Here is an 8103-nt window from a genome sequence, read left to right as displayed (position 1 = left end):
GTGTGTGTGTGTGTGTGTGTGTGTGTGTGTGTGTGTGTGTGTGTGTGTGTGTGTGTGTGTGTGTGTGTGTGTGTGTGTGTGTGTGTGTGTGTGTGTGTGTGTGGCTGTGCGCGCGTTGACCCCTTGCAAACCTATCGCTGTTCAGCCGTCGCTCAGCTTGCCAATACGCCATACGGCCCTTATTATTCTACGATTCCTTGATTCTTTTGACATGAGTCTGCCCCCGAAAAGAACCCACACCTCCATACTTAACTAATGTCTAATTACAGATATCGCGTATCCTTTCAACGTCGCGACACACACAACTGTGATCATGTTATTAGCTTATGTCAGCCGGCGGTGCGACGTAAAATTGCAATTATGTCGTATTCTGAAGGCGAGTGCGTTTGCGTTGAATGCGAGTGACATTTCGGTGAGAAATCTTGGCCCACTGTAGGCCGTATAGTGTTCAGCCTAACGCAATTATATACAATAGCACTAGAATTACCGTGTCGCGCGACAGAAATAGACAGCGATTTAGCTCAGTAAACAGATTTATATATATATATATATATATATATATATATATGGATGGTTGTGCGTGCGAGTGTGCGTGCGTAGGAGCGTGTGTGCGAGCGTGCGTGCGTGCGAGCGTGCAATTAACCGTGCTTGCAAGCGGGCGTTCTAGCGTACAGTTCTAGCGTGACGCTACATATTCTGCTTCGCGACTCACAACAACTCGCGAGCAGACTGAAGCGCGCTAGACGGCAGCTAAATCGCCGAAATCATGACCGCATCACGGAGAAGACGTCGCGTGCCTCTCATGGTACAGGCGGCGGAACTCCTTGCGTCTCTTCTGACGAAAAGCTGGGTGGAGGCGGGAGGCGGGCGGGCGGGGAGTGGGGTAATCGCATTTGACGTGACAGCAGAAATTCCTAGATGTTTTTGCCACGAGAGAGCCATTCGGTAGGCCACCGGTTGTCACCGGAAATTACTCGTCGTTAATCGACTTACCACTGCTGTCGCTACTGCTGACTTACAGTCACCGACACTTCCGACACCCCGCTGGCAATAAAGTAAACGCGTGATTTAATACGGTGTTATAAACGTGCTAACATCGCGATCACCTAAAATGCACAGTGAAACGCCTCTGTTCTACACGATCGTTGTTTAATTGACGTTGGTATCCAACATGGCCGCCCTCCATCACGATCACGTGAAATGCACAGCGAATCGCCTCTGTTCTCCACGATCGTTCATTAATTGACGTTGGTATCCAACATGGCCGCCCTCAATCGCGAGCGCCTGTGACTGCTATGCGCGATGCGTCTGTTCTAAATCACCGTGTTGTTTAATAGACGTGGGTATCCAACATGGCCGCCGCATCTCAGGCACGTAACACGCAGCGAAACGTGTAGGTTGAAATCGACGCGCCTGTAGCGATGCGAAAATGTTTGCGAGTCTGGTGTCGATGAGAAAAAATTAGCAGACGCGAGGAGCGTGCACGCGCGGGGGGGGGGGGTGCTGCTGCTACTGCTGCTGCTGCTGCTGCTGCTGCTGCTGCTGGTGATAATGGTGGTGCTGTTGTTCTTGTTGTTACCGCTGCTGGTGCTTTCCTGCTGCTGCTGCTGCTGCTGCTGCTGTAGTAGTAGTAAGGGTAGTAGTAGTAGTAGTAGTAGTAGTAGTAGTAGTAGTAGTAGTAGTAGTAGTAGTAGTAGTAGTAGTAGTAGTAGTAGTAGTAGTAGTAGTAGTAGTTGTAGTAGTAGTAGTAGTAGTAGTGGTAGTAGTAGTAGTAATAGTAGTAGTAGTAGTAGTAGTAGTTGTAGTAGTATAGTAGTAGTAGTAGTAGTAGTAGTAGTAGTAGCAGCAGCAGCAGCAGCAGCAGCAGCNGGATGTGCGGTCCGCGCGCGCAGCAGTAGTATGCGGCGCGAAAGACAGCCCGCGCGGCGGGGATGTGCGGTCCGCGCGCGCAGCAGTAGTATGCGGCGCGGCGGTCCGCCCGCGCGGCGGGGATGTGCGGTCCGCGCGCGCAGCAGTAGTATGCGGCGCGGCGGTCCGCCCGCGCGGCGGTGATATGCGGTCCGCGCGCGCAGCAGTAGTATGCGGCGCGGCGGTCCGCCCGCGCGGCGGTGATATGCGGTCCGCGCGCGCAGCAGTAGTATGCGGCGCGGCGGTCCGCCCGCGCGGCGGGGATGTGCGGTCCGCGCGCGCAGCAGTAGTATCCGTGCGGCGGTCCGCCCGCGCGGCGGGGTTGTGCGGTCCGCGCGCGCAGCAGTAGTATGCGGCGCGGCGGTCCGCCCGCGCGGCGGTGGTATGCGGTCCGCCCGCGCGGCGGGGATTTACTGCGGCGGGGATAGAGGTCCGCGTACGCGGCGGCGTGGCGGTTGTATGCGGCGCGGCGGGGATAGAGGTTCGTGCGCACGGTGACGCAGCGGTAATATACCGCGCGCGCGCGGCCGCGGCGCAGCGGTGTATGTTGCACCGCGCGCGCGCGAGATACGGCGGTGATACACGCCACGCGGAGCGAGTAGGTAATATCGAGCATGAATAATACTTAATGTAGCAATTGTATGCGTATACCGTAGTTTAGTGAGTGATATTTGGCGAGGGGAGATGTGAACGGTAGGACGAGCTGGCGGTTGTGAGAGAGTAAGCAGGAAAGAAGGGGGCGTGTCAACCGAGAGGGGCGGAGTGGTCCAATCGGGAAGAATCACGTGTGGTATGACGCAGGTAAAGAGAGAAGCGATTGGTGAGCTTCGAGAAAGGAATGCAATCTGGGAGACATTCTTGTATCCGTCACGACGTCACGTGGTGATGTGAAATATAAGCGCGTGCGCGTGTCGGAGAGAACAGTTTTTTGAGACTCGCCAATTGAGAAGCAGTTGGGGGAGAGAGAGAGAGAGTTGCGAACAGTTGAGTTGAGAGAGTTAAAGAGTGCGCGCGTGGGAGAAAGAGAGAGAGAGAGAGAGAGAGGGTGAGTAACGGTGATGCCGCGCTTATTGTACGTATATCCGAGCATTGGCTCTCTGCCTGTGTGTGAACAACATCATTGGTGCATCTGGGTGTCAACCCCTAATAAACAGCCGGGCTTGTCCCGTCATTATCACTCAACTTCTATCTTCGGCCCTCTTTCTGAACTGCACGTACTTGGCAAGCCTTTCCTTTACGAGCTGACGACGAAGGGGGATTGAGACAACACAACGCACGCACGGGCGCTATCAAGCCCGTGTGAAGGGTACGACAGGAAAAGGAGACATAACTAGAGACGGCGAAAAAGATACATAATTGTTACGGAGACCAGGAAAACGCTACATAAGTAGTGCCGGTGACCGAGGACAAGAGCTATTGTCGAATAATAGCAGAAGAAAGAAGAAGGAAGAAAGAAGAACGAAGAAAGAAGAAAGAAGTAAAAAGAACGAAGAGAGAAGAAAGAAGGCAAAAGATTAAAGTGGGAAGATGGAAGGCGTACAGCCTGATGATGAAGAGATAGGCTGGGATGATGACGCACAGCCGAGAGACGGAGACGTCGAGGGTGGGGCCCAAACCCCCGAACGAGAGAGTGGAGCTGGAGTAGCGCGGGAGTTCATGAACCCTGGGTACTCTAGTGAAGCGGAGGAGGAATATGCCGAGGAAGAGCTGTTCGCCGAGCCAGCGGACAGCCAGTCCCCAACGAGCACATTCAACCAGGGGGACTTCAGCAGAGGTCGGCGCCGCAAAGAGGATGAAGTGAAACAGAAGTTAGGCCAGACACAGGTTACCTTCCTCGACCCCGCTGCAGAAGGGCGGGGCACGACCCCCCGAAAAGAGAGAATGAAGGGCGAGAAAAGCGAGCGAAGGATAAGCCCGCGGCCAACCCCTGCTGCCGAAGGGCGGGGTGTGAATGACCGTCGGACGGATGCGAGTGCTGCCAGGGATAATCGAGGAAGCAGACCGATGTCCAGGCAAGCCAGTGAGATGAGAGAACCGTGCGCTGCGAGCACACCGAGGGTTCTGCACGAAGGGACGCGCAATCGGAATGAACGTATGAAAGTACGGCCATTTACGGGGTCTGCAGAAGTACCACTGCAAACATTTTTTCAAAAATTTGAGATTGCAGCGAGTTTTAATCGATGGGATCGTGAGGCACGCGCGGCGCAGTTGGCAGCTGCGCTGGAGGGACCTGCAGCGGAGCTCCTAACAACTTGCCGAAACTATTTAGATGAGGCAAGTCTGAGAGCAGCCCTTGTGGCGCGTTACGATCCTGTAGGAAGAGAGGCACAACATCAGGAGGCGCTCGAGACCCGTAGAAAGGAGCCCACAGAGACGTGGGAGCGGTACGGACAAAGTTTGAAGATGTTGACTCGATTGGCTGTGCCGGGGGTTACTGACGACATGTGCGGGCATATGGCTCGACAGCGGTTCGTCCGCAACCTCCCATCGCATGCCTTCAGGGCGTATGTGCAGGGCCATTCAGGACCGACGGTGGAGTCCGCAGCGATGCTGGCAGAGGAGTATGAGGCTCTGGGAGGGGGAGGGGTCCCCACCCGGAAACCATACATAGCACCATTAGGGCCGAGAGGAAAGGCTGTTGTTGAAGAACCAGGGAGAGCGGGCAGCGAGGAGACTGGCGGCGTCGGGAGGGCGGCCGTAGGTCGAGTGGAGGAGTGCAATGGTGGCGTGAGAGCCCGGACGCATCCTGGCGCAGGAGAGGACAGACCAAATGCGCCGACGGGCAGCCGAAGGAGTCCCACAGCAGCGAAGTGGGGGGCGCTATGAGAGTGGCAGCCAGAGAGGGCAAAGAGTACCAATGGACCGTCTGACGTGCTATCGGTGCGGAAGACGGGGCCCACATGGCTAGAGAATGCCCTGAGCCGCTTCCGTTGCGGAGTGAAGGAGGGCCAACGGCGGGAAGCGGCCGTGGGGGTCCGCCGCCGAGGCAGCACACTGCGGTGCAGAAGCCGGTAGTATCTAGGGGTGGCTTTGAGGCACCAGCCGGAGGAGCAAAGCCGGCGGGAAACCACTAGAGGCCGGGGGGGAGCCGACACTCCCGGCCGGCGGTAGGAGGAGGCGAGAAAAAGGGTCCAGAGGTAGCGTCGCAGGCGTGTGTTCACGTCCCTCTTGGCACATCACGGTGGAGGTGTGCGGGAGGCCTGTAGAATTTATGGTTGATACAGGAGCCAACGCTACGCTCCTGGACCGGAAAGTATATGAAGATTTACCTTGGGATCGACCACCCCTGCGGGAGGCGTCGACGGCCATGTTTGACGTTCAGAATTGTCCGTTACCCACGGCTGGAGAAATCGAGACTGACCTGGTCATTGGAGGCCTCACCTACCGCCATGACTTATTAGTCGTCGACGTGGGTTGTCGGTATGGAATCCTAGGAATGGATTTTATGGGAAGTCGAGATTGCCAGGTGGACGTCGGAAGGGGATTCCTCAGCATAGGTGGGGTCCTCCATCTCCTCCATGGAGAAGAGAAAATCGAGGCGCGTAACTTGCGTGCAGTCCGTCGGGTAGAAATTCCTGGCGGGTATGGAGCAGTTATAGAGAGTCGTGTAGCGGGAACGGCGTGGCGAGGAGGTCGGCTGGCATTAGCTGAAGCCGCTGGTCGGCTAGCACAACGAGGAAAGGAAAAGCACGTCCTGGTGGGGCGCAGCCTGGTCGACACAGGGAGGGAAGTGATCCCCCTGTCAATCGTTAACATGGGTGTCCCCTCATCATCCATGAAGGAGAGAAGGTCGGTCGCTTGGAACCAGCCTCACAAGTGGCACCTGCATTAGCGGGACCCTTACTGATGGAGAGAATAAACACAGGTTCGGCAGCCGTTGCCCGACTATTTGCAGAAGTTGGTAGACACCGCTGACGAAAGGCTAACAAGGACACAGCGAGAGGAATTAGAAGGGCTATTGAGTGCCAACAGGAGTCTGTTCGCCGCCCCGAAAGCACCGTTGGGAAAGATAGGGATCGTCCGGCACAACAACGATACCGGCGATTGGCACCCTATCAAGCAAGCCCCGAGAAGGTGTCCCATCGGGAAGCACAGAATCTTGGATAACAAAATGCTTGCTGCTGGGGTAATCGAACCGAGCAGCAGCCCGTGGGCCTCGCCAGTTGTGCTTGTCACAAAAAAGGACGGGACGACACGGTTTTGTGTTGACTATCGACGTTTGAATGATCTAACGCGAAAGGATGCGTATCCCCTGCCTCGTATAGATGACACACTCGACGCTCTCGCGGGTGCACAGTGGTTTAGCACTCTAGACCTAGCTTCAGGATACTGGCAAGTAGAGATGGAGCCCGCAGACAAACACAAGACTGCATTCGGAAGTAGGCGTGGTTTATTCCAATTCCGGGTAATGCCGTATGGGTTGTGTAATGCGCCGGCTACATTTGAACGTCTGATGGAGTTGATACTCCGAGGTCTTCAGTGGCGAGAATGTCTCGTCTATTTGGACGACGTAATTGTGTACGGAAAAACATTCGAGGAGGCCTCGAGTAACCTCCGCCACGTGTTTGGGCGCCTGGCAAAAGCAGGGCTCAAACTGAAACCATCGAAGTGTGGCCTGTTTCGCACCAGTGCGGCCTTCCTGGGCCACATCGTGTCGGCTGATGGAGTCCGGTGCGACCCAGCCAAGTTGAGGGCCGTTCAGAAGTGGGGGCAGCCCCGTAACGTGCGAGACGTGCGAGGGTTCCTTGGATTCGCAAATTACTACCGTCGGTTTATACCAGACTTTGCATCTGTGGCAAGCCCTCTCACCAACCTTACCCGAAAGACCGTCCAATTCCAGTGGACGGCCGCGTGCGAAACCGCCTTCACTGAATTGAAGCGGCGGTTGACGGAAGCACCGGTACTGGGGTACCCAAAACCTGAAGGTGAGTTTGTGTTGGATACTGACGCAAGCGGGACGGGCATGGGGGCCGTCCTGTCACAGGTACAGGAAGGTGAGGAGCGCGTTATCGCGTATGGCAGTAAGGGATTTAGTGCTACGCAACGAAGGTACTGCACCACTAATAGAGAACTGTTGGCAGTAGTTACCTTTGTGCGTCAGTTCCGGCACTATCTCCAAGGCCGGCCCTTCCTCGTGCGCACGGACCATGCCTCATTGAAGTGGCTCCTTAGCTTCAAAGAGCCGGAGGGGATGGTCGCACGGTGGATTTCCTTCTTGGGAACATTTGACATGAGGATTGACCATCGGCCAGGACATCTCCATGCTAATGCAGATGGGCTTTCGCGGCAGCCGGAATGCCGAAAATGCAAGCGGGAGGATTGTCCGCAATGTGAGGGGTGCGTGGAAGGCTCGGATCGCATGAAGTGCGAAGTGAAGCCACCCAGTCGCGGGGCAGCAGCTGCCGCGGTTGGGGCAGGGACCCCGAGAAGGGGTGGAACGGCGCAACGATCCGCCAGGAGGGGGCGGGGTACAAATACCCGTGACGTCGAAAGGAGAGAATTTGTCAGGAGGGGGCGGGGTACAAATACCCGTGACGTCGGAGAGAGAACATCCGCCAGGAGGAGGCGGGGTAGAAATATCCGTCACAATGAGGAGGGTTCGGCAGGCTGCTGCCGAACAAAAAGGGTGAACGCGGCTGGAACGAGCCAGCCGAACATGGAGCAATGGAGCGACGAACAGCTCCGACGGTGGCAGCAAGAGGACGCCACCATCAAGCTGGTGAGCAGCTTGAAAAAGGACCATGTTGCCAGGCCACGGTATGACGCGCTGGCAGGGGCATCGTGGGAGGGAAAGTCATATTGGAGTCTCTGGGATCGGCTTGAGCTTCGACGAGGACTCCTCTACCGGCGATGGATGCCCGAGAATAGACCCAGTACCACCGTGTTGCAGCTGGTGGCGCCACCTGTGATCAGGCGTGCAATCATGGAGATGTTGCACGGAGGACGTACGGCAGGACACCTTGGAATACGCAAAACCCTAGAGAGGGTGCGTCAAAGGTTTACTTGGCCGGGCATGCGGAGAGACATCCACCGATGGTGTCGCAGGTGTGATGCATGCGCGAAACGAAAGGGGAAGAGGCATAGGCGAGCTGGATTGCAGCAGCAGACAGTGGGGGCCCCGTGGGAACGCATGGCCCTAGATTATTTAGGACCGCTGCCTACCACCGAGCGCGGGAATAAATATATCTTGGTCGC

Source organism: Priapulus caudatus, unplaced genomic scaffold (genome assembly GCF_000485595.1).
Source record: "Priapulus caudatus unplaced genomic scaffold, Priapulus_caudatus-5.0.1 Scaffold472, whole genome shotgun sequence".
In the NCBI taxonomy this organism is placed as follows: domain Eukaryota; kingdom Metazoa; phylum Priapulida; class Priapulimorpha; order Priapulimorphida; family Priapulidae; genus Priapulus; species Priapulus caudatus.
The sequence above is the reverse complement of the archived record's forward strand: the minus strand, read 5'-3'. Positions refer to the sequence as shown.